The sequence below is a fragment of the Acartia tonsa genome, chromosome 2 (assembly GCF_053477335.1).
Source record: "Acartia tonsa isolate MP-2025a chromosome 2, ASM5347733v1, whole genome shotgun sequence".
Lineage (NCBI taxonomy): Eukaryota > Metazoa > Arthropoda > Copepoda > Calanoida > Acartiidae > Acartia > Acartia tonsa.
In genome coordinates, this window is record NC_137261.1 from 29640813 (window position 1) to 29653692 (window position 12880).

Sequence of the window (12880 nt, forward strand, 5' to 3'; positions counted from 1 at the left end):
CTATTTCAGGAAAGCTTCGCGTAGGTCCTGGGGTGATTTTAGGCTATTTTATTAGATTTAAGTCTTAAGATGGTTTTATAGTATTTTTCTTTCCATTGCTTCTCCTTCGATTACAGAGCCCCTTGATGCTTGGGGTGCAACCGCTAGTTTTCAAACATAGTATCAAACAGAACTAGTTTGCTGTGCTTGAGACATCATTGAAATCGTCCAGTCGAAAATTATCTAACTTTAGCTCTTCTTCTTTAAATCCTTTAATTTTAGTATATTTTAACTAGGATGACAACATCCATAAGTATCAAAGCACGAAAAATTCACATAAAGAAAAACGGATAAATTATATAGATTTTATTTATCAAATATCAATCATTTTTACGGAACCTTTCTGAAAAAAAAAGTTTTTTTGTGTTTTGGTGCATGACCGACAGACTGACGGACCAAGTAAATTATATACTGGGTGCTCATTGATACAGGGAATCTTCACCAAAAGTTTGTATCTTCAATTGGAGTCTAGAAAATGACATTTCCCTTATTGCTGAACAAATTGACGGACTGACAGACGATGTGAGTTAGAGAGTAGCATTTGCTACAATTAAAAAATGCTTTTGGCAACACAGATGATTATTATAATATGAAAACGGAAACAAAAAAATAGCCGACAACACTTTAATGGCAAAATTATGGGCAATTTTTGTAAATTGCTAAAATTGTTGTCTGCAAAAATACATTAAAAATAAAATAAAGAATGCGAGGAAGTAAAAAATTAAATGTTAAATATGATTGTAAAGTATTTTTTGCAGATAAAGAAATGGTTATAATCAGGGTTCGGCAGCCGCGCGTAAGCCTTAGTGAAATCGTCATTTTATGACTTAATAAAATTCAGCTTGATGTCTAAACCTGCTCCTAAACAAACATTACATCGTTTCGGAATTTTTTTTTTACACAAGTGGGTTTAAATTTGAGGCTTTTGCACGGCTGCCGATTCCTGCTTTTACTACCCTTGAAATTATTTGTATAGTTTTAAAAGCAAAGATTTTTTAAAATTAGGATCTGTACGTGCGTACGTCTATACGTCCGTATGTGACGGATCATCTATAGAACCCAACGGCATCATCCGCTTTTAACAGAAGAAAGATCAAGTCCTAAAAATGTAAGTATGTCCTTATTTCTGCGATTTTGTAACAAATTTATGTACAATTTTGTTAAGAATATAAATGTTTTATTATGCTGATTAGGATCAAGTAGTATCAATGTTAGATACTCTTACCGTCTTTAGGATTTAAGGGATAAGACATCAATAACGTAATCTTCTTCCTATCTTAAATCTTTCTTTTGGTAGGTTGTGAATTTTGGAGGGAAGAAAGAAAGAAGAATAGTTTAACCAACTTTACTCCCTCCCTCAATTTGATGGAAACAGAGAAAATGCGAGATCTCCCGGTTGTACGCAGTCATACGCAAGTTTAGAAGGGTTAATCATTTTTAGATCTTAATTTTTGCTTGTTATTACGGGGTTATGGGACTGAATTTTATATAAGGTTTTAGGACAGTTCCCTGAAATTTATAATGGGACAAATGTTATAGAAAGCAAAAATTAAGATAAACAATTGCACCACCCTTCTTCTATTGCGTATGACCGCGAAATCGTGCATTTTTTCTGCTACCATCAAACAATATGCCAATTATGACAGAAAGATGAAAATCAAGGAATTCCGGTGTTGAAAACATTACACAATGTTGCACTTTCCTTTTACATACTTTTTAACGTGTTTCCCCCAAAACTTACCACTTTTTGCTGATATGCCAGGCGTGTAAAATTTATAAACGACTCCTGTAAAATCTTTAATAATAAAACAGTTGTCATTCTTTACATTGAAAATTTAGGACTTTGAATTCCCAAACATTTGATGTAGTACTAAAAACAAGGACAATAGCAGAGAAGTTTGAAATCATAGGCAAAATATACGATCAACCATTGAGAGTGAGAAAGAAGAGAGAAAAAAACGAAAGAGGAATTTAATGTGAGAACATTATTCATAAATTAAACACTTAAAAAAACAATAACGTAAAGCTGTACAGAAACAGAATTTAACTCGTCAAATCCTGATTAACTCACAATCATCGAGCTGCTGGTTATCCCACGAATCTTTTTTTTTACATCTGTGTGTCTGTAACAAAGATTTTCTCTAACCGCTGAACGATATGGTTCTCCTATAAAATGTAGCTTCTCATAGGTCCTGGGAAGGTTCATAGCTATTTTAAGCTAAATCAAAAAAAAATCCCCACCCCCCATTTTTTCTTTTTTTAAAACTAAATTAAAAAAGGAAAGTGACATTCAATCCCCACCACCTCAAGTATCCCTAGAAACACTTACAGAGAGTAGCTTTGCTAGTAAAATAAAATGGGGCTACAAGGTATGATATCTCCTTTACAAGGGTTATGCCTCTAATTTTAGCGCAACTACTTCCTTTTAAATTAATCTATTACGATTTATGAAGTGGAATTTTGTCATGCAAAATCACCTCTTAAAATTATTCAAGGATTTTTTTTCTATAGATTCTAACTTTTAAAAATACTAGTGGCTACGCTCCCAGCATCAAGGGGTTCAAGGGATTGAAAAAATAGCATAAAACCTTTTTATGCCTAAATCTTAAACATGGATTAACAAAAAGTGAATAGGACAAATGACCAGTGGTCCCAAATAAGAAGCAAATGAAAGAGAAAAAAAGGACATTAGAGTAGAAAATATGACAATAACGTTATTTGTTTTGTAAAAAGATGCTCGAAAGATGCTTTAAAGCAGTCTGACTGCTATGAATTATATATATACGCAATTGTGCCTCATAATGATGAATATGTTGTCATTTCCATCATAATAAAGGTTTTTTAAAAAAAAATTGAAAATATATAAAAAGATGATTTTACCCGCAATACCAAGATATCGTGAAAGAAAATGTAGATCTAGCTATGGATATTAATAGATATTTAATGTGAAACAGATTAAGGGAAAGAATGAGAAAAAAATAAATGGAAAAAAATGTACAAGAATGGCGCAATTCTGTAGAAAGGATACATTTCGCGTGACACATTTAGTTATCCTACCAAACCAACAATAGGGCCCTAAAATAACCACAAAGTTGTTTTAAAATATTTTTAAGGAGATAATTTCAAGTTGCATTGTAAATAATATGTGTATGTACGTAGGCTTGTAGTCAATATAGTTTCAAGTTGCATTGTAAATAATATGTGTATGTACGTAGGCTTGTAGTCAATAGTGTGCACAGAGTTTTATGTCAACCTTCCAAATAGGAGGGCGGGGGGATTGACAGACAGGCAAATTCCCATCTTTTTAAACAGGTACGTCTTAATCAACAATCTATGAATTTGGAGATCAAAATATCTATTATCCTTTGTCGTCTGTACCGACGGATCTCGCTAACCGCTATACCGACATGGTTCTTCTTTATGTGGTATTCGGCAACCGTGAGCCATGCCTATGGCACCCCTGACCGGGGTTCGGGGAAGGGCCACAGGCACTCCCCCGAGTCCTGGGGAAGGGGTCTGCCGACCCCCTCCCTATGCCTAAAATTAATGATTGAATCTGACAAGCTTTATTATGGTTAAGCTGCATTGTTAATTCCCCCACCCTTTCCAGGGATGGGGGATCATTATTGCGCAAACTGACTATTGTATATGTATTATAATGCTTTTATGTTATGATTATTTATTCCTATCTGTGTAACTATTGTTTGTTGTATATAGCTTTAGTAACTCTTAGACCTTCAATAAACAAACAACTGAATAGATGCTGTTTGTTATTTAGTGATTGTTAGAGAAGCGTAGCTTCTCTATAGTAAGGTGTCCACGTCTGTCACACTGCCGTAGTCTTTTCGAACTCTGGTGTCTGCCATTTATCCTAGGCGGATACTACAACTTGGTGACAGCTGTGTGAGATTACGGCAAACCACAAGTGTAGAGCAGACGCGCAGCTGAGGCTAAGGTACTCCCAGCAGTGAAACTGGCAAAACTGACACAAGCAACCTGAATTACCCACCCTGGATAGCAAGGTCTAACTCTGCATCCGGCAGTTGTGGAAGTGAAACTGCAAAACTTGACGGAGAACCGCAAGAAGCGCCGACATCTAACGGAGAATTGAGCGCTCAAAGGGCTGAAACAGGCCTGCGGACTGGCTGAAACAGGCCAAATAAGTGCAAACGGCTGAAAATAGGCCAACATTTACTGCAAGAGATAGCAGGATCCGAACCAGCGGCGCTAGCAGGACGGGACATTCCCTGCCGCCATCAGCCGGATTCTGATATACGGAGCTAGCAGGACGGGACATTCCCTGCCGCCGATAGGCTGAAACACGCCACATAGCTGCGAGCTGCGAGCCAACATACGAGTGTAGTGTACCAAAGCAGAGAAAACTACGTCAACTCCAAGTATCCTGAGAGGCTACAGCGCAGCCACCCATCTAGAAAAGCAGATATTATATCACATTGCAGGGATTACCACCCTAGTGTGATGGTTAAACAATAGATTTATGAGCAAGGATTGGCAAACAATCTGTTGTGTATTGTGATAAAACTAAAAATAGAACAGGCTTGGATTTGTTGTGTATTGTGATAACAACTAAAAATAGAACAGGCTTGGTAAACAAATCTGTTATGTATTGTGATAAGGCCAAAAATAGAATCTAGATGTAATATAACAATGCCTTGATAAACAATCTAACCACCCAAGCCTCCAGCACAACAAAATACACCCCTTATTCCAGAGGAAAGGGAGGGGCCCACTCTCCATTGAAGACAATACAATCAAGGTGACATAACAATAAAGCCTAGGATTAAGGAGAAAGGGCACCATTACCTCATCACACAGTTACCTCAAACCCACAGCACTCCCCCCTTCCTCACAGGGGGAACGGACGGATTTACCCCGTCCCCTCACGCGCTTCCCCCCTCCTACCCACACTTGACTAAGTCCGCCCACGGTGTGGAGCTAGCGACCGGGAAAATAGAGCGCCATTTACGGGTCGCACAACGGAGTTCGGGAAATATCATAAAATTCAACGGACAAAGCGGACCAATGAGAGAGCGAGTTGAGGGATAAGTGCGCGTTTTACCTGTGTGCGCGGATTTGACGGTGCGTAAGCGCGCTGCAAGGAAAGGAGATTTCACGCACACACACACACACAGGAGCGGAGCTACTCCATAGCATCTAACAGAGGTATTTTTAGAAAATAAAGCATTACAAGCTTCTCCCTCCTATCTATAGTGTGATAAAGGAAAACCCAATCAGTTCCTGACAGCAGTTCAGACCCTCAACAGCTATCTACCCCTACCAGCCTACTCTACAACCTCAGAATAAAACTAGTGATAAGTACAGCTAAGTTATATCTTTGTAACTAAACTACCAACCTAGTGATAAAACAGTGTTGGCTGTTAGGCTAGAAAGCCTCAAGTGACAAACCATTTATAATATTGACTTATAACTTTGTGTCCCGCCGTTGAACCGTTGACCCGATGGAGCAGCCGCAAGCGCCAGGAGGCGACCAAGCCCCAGGATGGCTCCAGGATGACCCTCAGCCGGCTCCAGCCGAGTACCGCAAGCTGATGCTGAGTAACCTGCCGGAGTATAGAGGACCGCCCAAGCAATCCTGGAGTTCCCACATCCGCAGACTCGAGATGTCATGGGCGGCTTACCGCGTGCCGCCCCATGACTCCCTCAACCGCCGCAACGCCCTTTTACTGTCACTGGTAGGGCAAGCGGCGGAAATGGCTTCTCATCTGGCGAGGCAGGCCAAGCCTTGACATACGAACAAGTCAAGGCCGAGTGTGAAATGTTATTTCGTCCCGCCTTTGAATCCCAGACGCTGAAACAAGCGTTTAGGGATTACAGGCAACACTCGACAGAACCTATACAAGCATACATATCCACAAAGTGTGCCTTGTATAGGGACGCCTACAGGCATGAGGATCTCGAATTATTAGTCGACGAATTAAATCGTGGCATTCGTAACGCTAATGTGAAACGTGTAATGATGAGTCATGAGATCGCCTCTGTACCTGAGTACACGAGGCGAGCCATGTTCACCGTCACAATGATTACCAAGCAGCTGAAGGAGGGTGTGTGCCTAGTGGACGCCACCGACGGGCTCACGGGATCAGCCAGCATCCAGTTGCCCCATTACGACGAGTCGGAGCCAATGGAGATTGGCGCCTTGGCTCCGGGTCTCCACCAGATGGGGAAGGTCGCTCCAGATGACAAGGTTCCAGGCCGCTGTTTCCGCTGCCAAGGGAAAGGCCACCGAGCTCGAGACTGCCCGACGCCTGTGGAAGTCAGCCTAGAGGAGAGACGCACCCAGCCACGCCGTGACCGTCCTGCCAAGTGCGAGCGTTGCCACTATGCCGGCCATACGGCGGCCGAGTGCAGAGCCGACTGGGACCAGGTAGCCGGCCGTAGGCGCACCGCAGACAAGGGTGCTCCCCCAGGGAAGCCCAGCAGAGTAGCCCACATGGAAGGGAGCGCGCCCCCAGCACCACCGCAGCAAGCAGCCGCCCCCAACGCAGCGGGCCGAGCCGACGGAATGCCGCAGTTTGGGACCGTTCCAGCTAGGATCAACGTACTGGGAGGCGCGGCTGAACCCAACCGGGTTGGCCTGGGCTTCAGTCTCAACCACCTGGGGCCGGAGTTGGTGCAACCCAACAACATCGCCGAGCCAGAAGTTCTGAGGCCCCAGCCTTTTAGCCTAAACATGATGGAGCCTGCTCGACCGAGCCTACCCAGCAAGAGTGGAGGGGCGCTACCCAGCGTCACTGAGGCGGTGTACGGGGAGGCCCTGGCGGCCGCTGAACGAGAGAGGCAGGAGGCGCTAGCCAGCGCATCAGAGTCGATGTATGGGGCGCCACCCGGCGCCGCCACCTGCGATGACTGGGGGGTGCTATCCAGCGCCTCCAACCTGGTGCCTGGGGCGACAACCGTCGCCGCCACCGAGATACCTGGATCCTGGAACGAGCCAGCCTCCAACCTGGTGCCTGGGGCGACAACCGTCGCCGCCACCGAGATACCTGGATCCTGGAACGAGCCAACAGTCCCAGAGGAAGGGGTGACACCCGTCACCCCCAGTCAGCCAGCGCCACCAGCCTGTAGGGAGAGCCCAACTATACACCATCCAGCGCCCCCTGCCAGCCGAAGGAACCCAGCTGCCCAGCACTTCCAGTCGAGCCAGGATAAGTTAAATTTAACAAATGTGTTGTATCCAAACTATTGTAAAACCCCAACCTTGCCTGTGCCCCCTGCACCAGAGGCTGGGGAGATTGAAATTTGGGGATATAAGGACTTGCCTGTGCCACATGCACCTGAGTTCCTAGGGCAGGGGAGGGACGTGAGTCAGGGCGAGCCTGTGCCACACGCACTTCAGCCCCATGCCACTGGGCATGCCATGGACAAGGGAAGGGACCCCTTGGGGCTAGGGGAGCCGACACCCAGGCAAGCGCCAGTCGCCTGCCAGTCTGTCATTGGGGAGGGTATCGGGGGGGCCCCGGCCACACAAAGATAACGCTCAATGGAAATTTGTATCTAGCCAGGAGCAGCCCAGCCGTGTCCAGCCCCGAGAAGCAGCCGTGACCCGAGCCGAAGATCCCCAGCCGCGTGTGCGAGGTAGATGGCTGTCTGGTAGCTTCTCACACTGGTGGATGGTCCTGTGGGGACTACTGCTGGCAGCCGTGTGGCCTACAACCAGCTACGTCCTGGTGGGGTGGGACTGCGCCAACCCCACCCACGTCACAGCCTACAATAAAGAAAAGATGTGTAGCACGGAACCGCTACACCAGGAGGTGCCCCTGGGCCATGAAGTACACGTCCTGCAGCAAGTCAAGATTAGGGAAACAACAGGATACAGTTGTCAGCTCACTGTGTCCCAGTGGACATTCAGGTGTGGGGTATGGGGTCACCTCAAGGTGACCTCGGTCCCCACCCTCATGAGGCCAACCAAGATCGATCCAGAAACGTGCCGAGACCTGGCCAGGAACCGAGTCTACACGCTGCCAGGCAAGACCCAGCCACTGACGTTCCAGCTGAACCATCCCCTGTTCTTCACCCTCGATATGGTGGGCGCCCTTGTCAACAGCCCCGAGGGGGTGGGTTGTGAAGGGGAGGACGTCCACTTCGAGGGCCAGCTGTACCGCAATGAATTAGTGCTCCAGGAACGACGGCTGCTGGTCAAGGAAGAGACCTACGTAGTAGAGGATGGACGGGTGGAGTCCCAATCTGACCACCTGGCCTTAGAATGTCCCCATTCTGAGCTGTCTTGCATCACTGGGGAAGCAACCTACGTGTGGGACCACCTGGGGAGAGATTGCCCCTTGAGGCTGATCCGCAGCCTCCAGCCTAGCCTAGTGATGGATGCGTTCCTGGTTGACCATCAAGCCCAGTTTTTCATCAACATGACCAACCCCACCTCGATAGTGAACTGCGACTTTGAGGCCCATGCCACCAACCACCCAGCATTGTTCGTGGCAGCCGACCCAGCCGCGGCAGCGCTGCCCAGAGTATCGGCCAGGGATGTTGATGTCCCCCTGCAGGCCCAGATACATGCAGGCTATATTGGATTTACTCTGGAGACCCGCATGAAAAGCACAGCAGCAGAAGAAGTAGCGGCCAACTGCTGGAAGCTCCAGCAACTAGACCCGGCCCACCCGGTGCGTGTCCAGGGGAGCACGTTCTCAGTGCTGAGGGGAGATGTCCTGCTCCAACTTACCTGCCAACGCAACAAATACGTTGTCCGTGAAAGCAAGGAATGTTGGGACAAAGTACCAGTAGAACCCACAGGATTTGTAGACGCCGTGACACGAGTGTATAGCGGCCACGCCACCAAGATTCCCTGCTCCTCCACATACCCCCTGACTGTGCACGCCGAGGAAGGCTGGATAGAGTTAACCCCCGCACCTAAGAAGAGGCCACCCCCGCTGGATACGCCCAAGCAGCTGCTGACGGAACCCTTGGATGACTTCAGTTCAGGGGGCTTGTATTCGCAGGCTGAGTTGAACGACTGGCAGCAACTGCTGGCGTTCCCAGCGTATAAAAGCGCCATGCTGACCGGCCTGTCCTATGGCTCATGCGTTCAGCAAGGTAGCTGTTCGGCCACCGGGACCATGGGATAGTGTCCTACAATATCGACCGACTGGCGGAGGAAGGAGAGGCCGCCCTGGATGTCTGGGCTGGGTTCAGACAAGCTATCCACGAGTGGGGAGATGGCGCAGCCATACTGTGCCTGCTGTTGTTAATCCTCAAACTGCTGGGGGACCTGACCATCATTTCCCTGGCAGCCGCACAAGGAGGTGTACGGGCCGCCATGAATGCGATGTCACAAGTGTTCCTGTACCATCCAACTTTGTACAGGAAGGCCTTGGCCAGAGCCCGGCTCACCCATGCCAAGTCTCGGGACTTTTTAGTAGACTGGGATGCCATTCTTATCGGCCGGGAAGCAGCCGAGGAAATGGTGTCCATGCAATCAGCCGATAGCGGGCATGACCGCCCAGGCAGGCCAGGACCGCCCTCTGGAAGACCCCGCGGCCCCTCGGGAGGTCAGGCTGCCGCCCAGACGGTCAACTTGGCAGCCAGTGCCCCAGCCGCTGCCAACAACAACCAGAATGCCCCGCTGCTGACCGTCCCAGCAACAGCTGTGCCCCACGCCAACCTGACACCTGCCGGCGCCGAGCTACGTGTCCAACCAAAGCCAGCCTCTGCCTTCTATCCCACGTTGGGAGCCCATCAGCCCTGAAAAGACTCACCACTAGGATTCCATTGAATCATTATCAATTGTATATATATATCTTAGCCCTAAGGAGCGGGCCGAAGGCCTCAACCACTGTCGGAAGTCTGGTAGGGAAACCCTCTCCCAGCCTTCCGAGGGGAGAGTTGTGGTATTCGGCAACCGTGAGCCATGCCTATGGCACCCCTGACCGGGGTTCGGGGAAGGGCCACAGGCCCTCCCCCGAGTCCTGGGGAAGGGGTCTGCCGACCCCCTCCCTATGCCTAAAATTAATGATTGAATCTGACAAGCTTTATTATGGTTAAAGGGCGAATATAGGTTTGATATAATATGAGCTTATTTCAAAGGTGCCATTATATAGATTATAAATAACTTAAGGATATTGACATATCTAATTGTATAAGTCTGTTTATAGCTTAAAACCTTTCTAACTCAAGATAATATTATGTAATAAGTGTGGTTCCCTAAGAACTCAATTACCCTAGCATCACACAAGGCTTCGTAGCAAGGTTGAATTAAAAAGATTTTGTTAAAGGATAGTCGTAATAACGTGGAAACCAATTAATCAAGGGTAAATATACCCATCTTCTACCTTAATACAAATTATATAAAGTAAAATATTTAAAAGTTTAAAAAAACATCAAATAATGTAAAAAGTAAAAAAAAATAATTGATAAAATTTTCTTGGAGGAAGAATGATTTCAAATCCCTGTTTTTTTAAGGTTCGTGTGTGTGTGTGTTAAAATTGCGTACATCAGGGTTTTTATATTTTCCAGAATTAACCAATGATCTTTGTACAGAAAATAAACTTTAAGACGTATTATTTACCCTAGTCAAAACTTTTACGCAAATTATTTCTACGCTTTTTAAAAATTGAATTAAATAGTATATAATCTAAAATAATAAACATTTAAATTATCATTTAAGATGCGTGCCATTGTAATAGTCAATCAAACTTAAGCAAAATAGTCAAAAAAAAGTCTTGTAAAGGGCTAAAATAAACCGTTTGTCGTCAATCTCATTTATCATATGTTCAATTGAAACAGAAAATTGCAAAATCTACTTAAGGATTTTTTTGAATTTTTAAATTTGGCATAGATATTCTAAAAGTATGAAATGGCACCTTTCATATAAGCTCATATCATATCGAACCTATATTCGCCCTTTAAGCTGCATTGTTAATTCCCCCACCCTTTCCAGGGATGGGGGATCATTATTGCCCAAACTGACTATTGTATATGTATTATAATGCTTTTATGTTATGATTATTTATTCCTATCTGTGTAACTATTGTTTGTTGTATATAGCTTTAGTAACTCTTAGACCTTCAATAAACAAACAACTGAATAGATGCTGTTTGTTATTTAGTGATTGTTAGAGAAGCGTAGCTTCTCTATAGTAAGGTGTCCACGTCTGTCACACTGCCGTAGTCTTTTCGAACTCTGGTGTCTGCCATTTATCCTAGGCGGATACTACATTTACTCGTTAGCATCTCATAGGTCCCGGGGAATGTATATAACTATTTAAGGAGAGGGTACCTCCAACCTAGCCCTAAAGAAAATATTCCTTGAAAAAAAATCTCCAACCTGCCAATTCTTTTTCACTTTTTCTTTTTAAAGCTTTAATTCAAAATTGGGTTGGTAGAGTGGGGGTAGGGATCACATTACCTCCCCATTAGAAATTAAGAAATATAATTTGTAGTTTCTGACAATGTAAATTAATGGCTTCATGCAAAAGTAGCACTAGTTGGTTTTTTTTCTATTTTTTCGGACTAAGCCTAGCTTTCAGTGTTTACCAAGTAAAAAAGTTAAATGAAGTACTTGCCCTGCTTTGTGTTTATTATTTCCTTGTTTGTTTCAATATCCAACATTTTTACACACTCCCACTTATATTTATTTTTAAAAAGAACTTGCGGCTGCGCCTCTAACATCTATGTATACAAAATTTCAGGAAATGAAAGAAAAATAGCCTAACACAATCCTAAGACTTTATTTGATCTAAAAATAAAATAGCCTCAAACCATCCCTGGACCTATGTGAAGCTCCTTAAAACGGAGAACTCAATTTTAATCAGACAAAAGACCTAATATTTAATATTTATTAATTTAATATAAAACAAGAATGACACTATCCATTAAGTAGCACAAAAGAAAACATGGATTGGCAAACGGATAAAGTGAATCAAGCATATGTTTAAAGGTCATGAAAAAGGAATAATGAGAAAACAAGAAACAAGAATAAAAGATATCAAGAAGATAAATCACATTGTTGTCTTTTGTTATATAATCCATGGAGAGGCAGACAAAATGATGAACTGAAATTTAGTTTCCGAAAGTGTACTTAGCATCCGCGTCCTATCTCAATATTTGCTACTAGCTAAAAAAGCTTCAAACTTCCCAAAAAAATCAAAATTTGAAAAATTAAAATTTTGAACGTATTATGTATAAATTGTTTATACATTAAATCGCTTTTCCTTTTGGTCGGAGTAGCTGAAAATAGCGTTTGCAATAATTGGGTTATCTGCTGTACACATTTGGAAATTATTGAAGAAATAGGCAATCCATTTTCAGCTCATCGACAAAATAGGTTGTGTACTTTATGATCTTTAGAAGATGGAACCTAAAAAATAAGCAATTTATCTTCATTAACAGCAGAGAAAATATAAAATATTTAAAAAATAGAGAATAAAACTACTAGTCCTTTCAACACAAAAGAAATCTTAGAACGACAGGAAATTTTATTGATACAAATTTTTTTTAAATCGGATAAAAAATACCAAAGATAAGTGAAAATCATAAAAAAAAGACGACTATAAGCTACGACAAAGCAGTTGGACTGCTATAGATGTTATATGCTCAAATATAATAATAGGAATTTCTAGCTTTAATTGAGCAGCTGAGTATAAATCACATTTTATCATTACAGACTGACTGACTGACTCCCCAGAAAATATATTAAAACCACCGTCGTAGGCCCAGAAGCTATAATACCTGAAGAGTAGAGCCCAATATATTCTGCAGTTTCCAAGAACCTAAGCTTCAGATATGTATAGACAGATAGATATCGTTCTACCTTGTATTATAGTATATAGTGGCCATCGCCCTAGCATCTA